Here is an 8938-nt window from a genome sequence, read left to right on the forward strand (position 1 = left end):
GACAGAGGATCAATAAAGAAATAGAGAATCTGAATATTACTCTAAAGGAGCTAGACTTAACAGACATTTATAGGACATTACATCCCACAACAGCAGGATACACCTTTTTCTCAAGTGATCATGGATTATTCTCAAAGATAGACCATATGCTGGGTCACAAAGCAAGTCTTAACAAATTTAAAAAGATTGAAATCATACACAACACTTTCTCGGATCATAAAGGAATGAAGTTGGAAATCATTAATAGGCGGAATGCCAGAAAATTCACAAATACCTGGAGGCTCAACAACACACTCCTAAACAACGAGTGGGTCAAAGAAGAAATTGCAAGAGAAATTAGTAAATACCTCGAGGCAAATGAAAATGAAAACACGACATATCAAAACTTATGGGATGCAGCAAAGGCAGTGGTAAGAGGGAAATTTATTGCCCTAAATGCCTATATCAGAAAAGAAGAAAAGGCAAAAATGCAGGAATTAACTGTTCAATTGGAAGAACTGGAGAAAGAACAGCAAACTAATCCCAAAGCAAGCAAAAGGAAAGAAATAACAAAGATCAGAGCAGAAATAAAAGAAATTGAAAATATGAAAACAGTAGAGAAAATCAATAAGACCAGAAGTTGGTTCTATGAGAAAATCAATAAGATTGATGGGCCCCTATCAAGATTGACAAAAAGAAGAAGAGAGAGGATGCAAATAAATAAGATCAGAAATGGAAGAGGAGACATAACTACTGACCTCACAGAAATAAAGGAGGTAATAACAGGATACTATGAACAACTTTACGCTAATAAATACAACAATTTAGAGGAAATGGACGGGTTCCTGGAAAGACATGAACAACCAACTTTGACTCAAGAAGACATAGATGACCTCAACAAACCAATCACAAGTAAAGAAATTGAATTAGTCATTCAAAAGCTTCCTAAAAAGAAAAGTCCAGGACCAGATGGCTTCACATGTGAATTCTACCAAACGTTCCAGAAAGAATTAGTACCAATTCTCCTCAAACTCTTCAAAAAAATCGAAGTGGAGGGAAAACTGCCTAATTCATTCTATGAAGCCAACATCACCCTCATACCAAAACCAGGCAAAGATATTACAAAAAAAGAAAACTACAGACCAATCTCTCTAATGAATATAGATGCAAAAATCCTCAAGAGAATTCTAGCAAATCGAATCCAGCAACACATTAAAAGAATTATACATCATGACCAAGTAGGATTCATCCAAGGTATGCAAGGATGGTTCAACATAAGAAAATCAATTAATGTAATACACCATATCAACAAATCAAAGCAGAAAAATCACATGATCATCTCAATTGATGCAGAGAAGGCATTTGACAAGATTCAACATCCTTTCCTGTTGAAAACACTTTGAAAGATAGGAATACAAGGGAACTTCCTTAAAATGATAGAGGGAATATATGAAAAACCCACAGCTAATATCATCCTCAATGGGGAAAAATTGAAAACTTTCCCCCTAAGATCAGGAATAAGACAAGGATGTCCACTATCACCACTATTATTCAACATTGTGTTGGAGGTTCTAGCCAGAGCAATTAGACAAGAAAAAGAAATACAAGGCATCAAAATTGGAAAGGAAGAAGTAAAACTATCACTGTTTGCAGATGATATGATACTATATGTCGAAAACCCGGAAAAATCCACAACAAAACTACTAGAGCTAATAAATGAGTACAGCAAAGTAGCAGGTTACAAGATCAACATTCAAAAATCTGTAGCATTTCTATACACTAGTAATGAACAAGCTGAGGGGGAAATCAAGAAACGAATCCCATTTACAATTGCAACTAAAAGAATAAAATACCTAGGAATAAATTTAACTAAAGAGACAAAAAACCTATATAAAGAAAACTACAAAAAACTGTTAAAAGAAATCACAGAAGACCTAAACAGATGGAAGGGCATACCGTGTTCATGGATTGGAAGACTAAATATAGTTAAGATGTCAATCCTACCTAAATTGATTTACAGATTCAATGCAATACCAATCAAAATCCCAACAACTTATTTTTCAGAAATAGAAAAACCAATAAGCAAATTTATCTGGAAGGGCAGGGTGCCCCGAATTGCTAAAAACATCTTGAGGAAAAAAAACGAAGCTGGAGGTCTCGCGCTGCCTGACTTTAAGGCATATTATGAAGCCACAGTGGTCAAAACAGCATGGTATTGGCATAAAGATAGATATATCGACCAATGGAATCGAATAGAGTGTTCAGATATAGACCCTCTCATCTATGGACATTTGATCTTTGATAAGGCAGTCAAGCCAACTCACCTGGGACAGAGCAGTCTCTTCAATAAATGGTGCCTAGAGAACTGGATATCCATATGCAAAAGAATGAAAGAAGACCCATATCTCACACCCTATACAAAAGTTAACTCAAAATGGATCAAAGATCTAAACATTAGGTCTAAGACCATAAAACAGTTAGAGGAAAATGTTGGGAGATATCTTATGGATCTTACAACTGGAGGCGGTTTTATGGACCTTAAATCTAAAGCAAGAGCACTGAAGAAGGAAATAAATAAATGGGAAATCCTCAAAATTAAACACTTTTGTGCATCAAAGAACTTCATCAAGAAAGTAGAAAGACAGCCTTCACAATGGGAGACAATATTTGGAAATGATATATCAGATAAAGGTCTAGTATCCAGAATTTATAAAGAGATTGTTCATCTCAACAACAAAAAGACAGCCAACCCAATTACAAAATGGGAAAAAGACTTGAACAGACACCTCTCAGAAGAGGAAATACAAATGGCCAAAAGGCACATGAAGAGATGCTCAATGTCCCTGGCCATTAGAGAAATGCAAATCAAAACCACAATGAGATATCATCTCACACCCACCAGAATGGCCATTATCAACAAAACAGAAAATGACAAGTGCTGGAGAGGATGCGGAGAAAGAGGCACACTTATCCACTGTTGGTGGGAATGTCAAAGGGTGCAACCACTGTGGAAGGCAGTTTGGCGGTTCCTCAAAAAGCTGAATATAGAATTGCCATACGACCCAGCAATACCATTGCTGGGAATATACTCAAAGGACTTAAGGGCAAAGACACAAACGGACATTTGCACACCAATGTTTATAGCAGCGTTATTTACAATTGCAAAGAGATGGAAACAGCTGAAATCTCCATCAACAGAAGAGTGGCTAAACAAACTGTGGTATATACATACGATGGAATACTATGCAGCTTTAAGACAGGATAAACTTATGAAGCATGTAATAACATGGATGGACCTAGAGAACATTATGCTGAATGAGTCTAGCCAAAAACTAAAGGACAAATACTGTATGGTCCCACTGATGTGAACAGACATTCGAGAATAAATTTGGAATATGTCCTTGATAACAGAGTCCAGCAGGAGGTAGAAACAGGGTAAGATAATGGGCAATTGGAGTTGAAGGGATACAGACGGTGCAACAGGACTAGATACAAAAACTCAAAAATGGACAGCACAATAATACCTAATTGTAAAGTAATCATGTTAAAACACTGAATGAAGCTGCATCTGAGCTATAGGTTTTTGTTTTGTTTTGTTTTGTTTTGTTTTGATTTTACTATTATTACTTTTATTTTTTTCTCTGTATTAACATTCTATATCTTTTTCGGTTATGTTGCTAGCTCTTCTAAACCAATGCAAATGTACTAAGAAATGATGATCATGCATCTATGTGATGATGTTAAGAATTAATGATTGCATATGTAGAATGGTATGATCTCTAAAAAAAAAATACAGATAAAAAATAAATAAATAATAGGGGGAAAGGGGGTAAAAAGAATTGGGTAGAATTGAAATGCTAGTGGTCAATGAGAGGGAGAGGTAAGGGGTATGGGATATATGAGTTTTTTCTTTTTATTTCTTTTTCTAGGGTGATGCAAATATTTAAAAAATGATCATGGTGATGAATACACAACTATGTAATGATATTGTGAGCCATTGATTGTAAACCATGTATGGATATATACGTGAAGATTTGTCAATAAAAATATTTTTTCAAAAATGTGATACAAAGCCACGAGGTGAGCACATGCTGTTGGATAAATGGCACCAATACACTTGCCCTTACATAGGGTTGCTGCAACTCTTTGAATTCATAAAAAAAATGCAGTATTTGTGAAGTTCAATAAAGCAAAGCACAATGAAATGAGATATGCCTATGCATGTGTACATATACAAATCTATATGCATTAGTGAGTCCTTTCATCCTTTTCCTAAGTAACTGGTTTCATGGAAGTTTGCTTGTCTCCCCAGAACTCCCGAGGACAGAAATTTGTCTGCCTGTGCTTTCAGTAATCTGACCACAAACGAGGCTCTCAGAATAGAGGATGAAGCAATAGAACACATCCTACCAGAAATGTTTATCCAGCACTTGGCATATGGAAGCTCTTTCCGCGTGTTCCCCAAATCCCAGGTTTGCTGTGCTTTTCTCCTCCCTCACCGTGTCTGAAGAGCTGGGAAGTCCGTCTCCTGGTTCATCAGTCTCTAACGCCTGCCTGGGGCACAGCTGTGTGGACATCTGCACCTCTGCTCTTCCCGGAGCCTTCAGCTCTGTGCCTGGCTACCTGGATGATTTTGAAATCTACCTAATAGCCCTGGAGGAGAGAAAAGAGGCAAATTAACATCACTCTTTGTGTGTCATGCTGTCATTTTTTCTCACCTTCCCTCTCTTTTTAGGCCAACGTTTCTTCAACAATCCACTGGCCCCTATTTCCTTTGGGTCCATTGCATTTATTCAGCAATCACTTTGGCAATTACAGCCCACCTGATTACAGCTGTTACACGTGGTTGCAATTGTCTTGTACATACACTTGTGTCCTGATTTTTCATTTAAGTTTGTATCAAAAATCACATGGCCTCAACTCCTACCAAGTCTTCAATAAAATGATTGTCTTGGCGCCATAATTACATTACATCAAGGGAAATATTATGAGTTACTTCCAAAGTCTGAGGAAAATCATGCTGAATTAAAGATTTTGTACATAAAGTTTTTTCCCTTCATTTGGATTATGTCACTTAGTTAGATGGCCAGAGCTGGGACTTCTGAGACAGAGGAAATAAACAGCTAATGGCTTGCTAAGATTGTCTAGTATGTCAATGTGTTGTACTCCAGATTGGGCTTTGGATTTTCCATGTTGTCTCATCCTTTTCCCTTCGTTCTCTCATAGACTGGACCTCCTTGGCTCCCAGACCCAAAGCACATAATGTCTCGAGCTGCTCAGCACTCTGAGGAAGGGCAGGGGTTAGGGGTATTGTCCCCAGGTCACTGCCGTGGGGAGAAAGTCCCAGGTGCCAAGGAGATCGGCATGGTGGGGAAACCTTCCCACCACCAAGGATTCTGATAGAGCGGTTACAATGACTATGATATTGGTAGCTATAGCACTTATCGAGTTCCTTCATGTATGGTGTTTTTTTTTTTTTTTTTATCTCATTTCTTTCTTACAAGCACTCTATCAGGTTCATCTCTTTATTACTATTTTATGAAAGAAAAAGCTGTGCCTAGGAGAAACGAAGTAACTATACTTTCAGGTGCAAGTTACAGAACATCCAACTGCAAGTGGCTCAAACAATAACATTTTCTTATTATCTTTTGTGACAATAAGTCTGGAGGTGGGTCGTTCCAGGTTGGTTTGGCAGCTCAACAGTGTCATTGAGGAGCTAATTCCTTTCTACCTTTCTCTTCTGGCTTCATTGATAAATGGGTGACATTTTCCTTCCTGCCCCAAGATGGCTGTAGCAGCACCAAGCATCTCAACCCCACACAAGTGAACTCAAAAACAAGGAGGAAAGTGGTAGCCTCTTAGGTGTGTGTTTATTTAAATAGGAGGGAAATATTTTTTAGAAGCCTTTCAGCCAATATCCCCTGATAACTCATTAGCCAAAAGAATGAAATCACTTGCACTGCCTAAACTGGGTTTATAAACTCTCTGAGCATATTGCCCACCCCCTCCCCGAATTGAAAAACATAAGTCTACTCTCAGCACAAAGAAAGAAGGAATGTTATTGAGTGGTGTTTTGCTTTGCTAAAGTTGCTGGAATGCAATGGCTATTACAATGGGATTTCATTAACTTGCAATTTACAGGTCTAAGGATGTAAAATTGCCCCAATTAAGGCAACAACAGAATGATACCTGGACTCTGAAGACAGGCCACTGGCATCCAGGACACCTCTGTCACATGGGAAAGCACATGGCGACGTCTGATGGTCCTTCTCTCCTGGATTTCATTGCTTCAGCTTCTAGCTTCTGTGGCTTCCTTTCGGCTTCTCTCGGGGCTTCTCTGAGCTGTTTTGGCTTTATCTCTTTTATCCTCTCATAAAGAATTCTTGTAAAAGGATTAAGACCCACCTTGAATGGGGTGGGTCACATCTCAAATTGAAACAACCTAACCAAAAGGTCCCACCCACAATGGGCCTGCACCCACAGGAATGGATTACAAGGACATGGCCCTTTCTGGGGTACATAAGAGCTTCAAACTAACACAAAAGGGTAAAAATATCTGCCAAATATCCCCGACATTCCATGATAGAAAGTGCCCTTCTCACAATACAAAGCTGTCTTCTAAGACCCTGGCCTTTGAACAGGTGTTAAAAGTCTGTTATGTGTTTGTGTATACCAGGTGCTCAGAATTTATTACTTTGGTAGCACAAGTAAAGAAATTAGAGGCAAAATGCAATAATTCTTGCTTGCTATCTTGCAAGCAAGAGGCAGGGCAAGGCAGAGTGGCTGGATCAGTGAGGCACGGTGGTCAATTAGGAGGAACATGGGTTGAAGGATGAGATCTGGCTTCTAGCCCTGAGTCTGCTGCTTTCTGTCTGTTACACGCAGAAAATGACTTTATCTTTCTTACCCTCCAGTTTTCTTATCTGTAAAGAGAGAAGGTTGGACTAGGTAAATCTAAAATTCAGCTCAATATTCTATGGGTATAATGCAATTTCTATTGAGTAGCTAGGAGCCATGCTCTGCATAGTCTTCTATTAATTTTGAAAAACTGCTTGAAATGGACCTGTGTCCCTTATGAATGAGGGGGAAGTCAATTATTCTTGTATATAAAGACATACGCTCATGTGACTTTAGATTGCAGACTCCATCAGAATGTCTTTATTTCACATTACAGATTGTACTTTGAATTATTATCACTTTAAATGGCTTGTCAGTGTTTTACATTTAAAGCACCATATTATTTTCTGGGACTTTCCTGCTATTTCTATTTTCTATTCTAAGAGAGACCCCATTTATTTTATAACTGAATGAGGAACGTGTCCAAACTGGGGGGAATTTTTGTACATGTCTCTTTCTCATCTATCCCCCGCTCTGAACAGAAATCATATCTGGGCAATCGATCTTCTCTCTAAAGAAAACAGGAAAAGGAAACAGCAGTGGATGATTTACTTTCTGAAACAGTGATGGAAACAACTGAAGAATGTCAGCTTTGCACTAAGGTACCTTTGCCTTCTGCTTTCACAGTGTTTGCAGGAAGTTTCCTGTCACTAAGGGGGGAAAAACAGTAGCCAGAGACTTTCCTGTAAAAACATGCAGGAGCCCAAGACAAATCTGTGCCACAATCCCCAGCCTTAAAACACTGAGTTTGGGGCATTTTTTTCTAAGAACAGAAAGATCTATGCAAAGTGGTTCCTCTGTGCAGCTGCTGTTCAATCAGCTACATTTCCTGAACTGGGCAGCATATTTTGAGCTGGAAAAAAAAAAAAAAATCCAGCCAAGCAAAAAACCTCATTGGTAAGGAGGTCAGAAGGACACTGACTGTTTAGAAACTCAGATCAGCACCTGAGATTTTTCTACGCGCCCCAGATGAGTTAGTCAACATGTGCAGCAATGAGCAAAGTATTTATATTATATTATATATATAATATAATATATTTCTCTTTATATTAATTATCAAGTAATGATGGATCCATTTTTCTGTCCAAGAATTAAATGACATAGGAGGGCAAGTTTCCTTTCACCCCCCATGACAACTCCCCTCCTCAGAAGTAATCAGCATCACCAGTTTGGGGACACCTTTACAATTATCTTTCCATAATATATTTACATATTCCAGAAGCTACACATGTATATTTTATGGTTTGTTTTTGTTTGGTTGGGTTTTATGAACGTAACTGCGATGAAACACTCATTTCATTTAACAATATGTTTGTGAGATCTTTCTACATTAGTATATATGAGTCCATTTAATTCTTAATTGTTGTTTTAAAGTTGTTTTTAAAAAGAACTTATTAAATGCTGAGAAGGCCGCAAGAAAATACAAGCATAATGCTAAAATATTTTGGATGATGTAACAAAGGTAACATACCAAAGCTAAATGTAAATAGGAGGGGGATATGTGAGAGGTGTATAAGACTCTTGTTGTTGTTTTTTCTCCATTTTATTTTTTATTCTCTTTCTCTCTCTCTTTTTTCTCTCTCTCGTTTTCTTTCTTTATTTTACCCTTTTTTCCTCTTCTTTCTTTGTGGAAGAAATGGAAATGTCCTCATATAGATTGTGGTGGTGAATGCATAACTCTGTGATTATATCACCCCTGGATGTCATGTCCCATGTAGAGGGGAGGGCAATGATTTCACTTGCAGAGTTGGGCTTAGAGAGAGCGAGGCCACATATGAGCAACAAAAGAGGTCCAGTGGACCTGACATCCAGGGGTAAAATTCTGCTGGGAGACATGGGAGATGACTCCCAGGGATGAGTCTAGCGTTGGCACTGTGGGATCAACAATGCCATCCTGACCAAAAAGGAGAAAATAAGTGTAACAAATAAGGTATCAGTGGCTGAGAGAGTTCAAATAGAGTTGAAAGCCTACTCTGGAGGTCACTCTTATGCAAGCTTCAGTTAGACATTGCTACCTATCATAACTTGCCAAACTCAACCAAAACCATTCCAGCCAATCCTA

Source organism: Tamandua tetradactyla, chromosome 4 (genome assembly GCF_023851605.1).
Source record: "Tamandua tetradactyla isolate mTamTet1 chromosome 4, mTamTet1.pri, whole genome shotgun sequence".
NCBI classification, from domain to species: domain Eukaryota; kingdom Metazoa; phylum Chordata; class Mammalia; order Pilosa; family Myrmecophagidae; genus Tamandua; species Tamandua tetradactyla.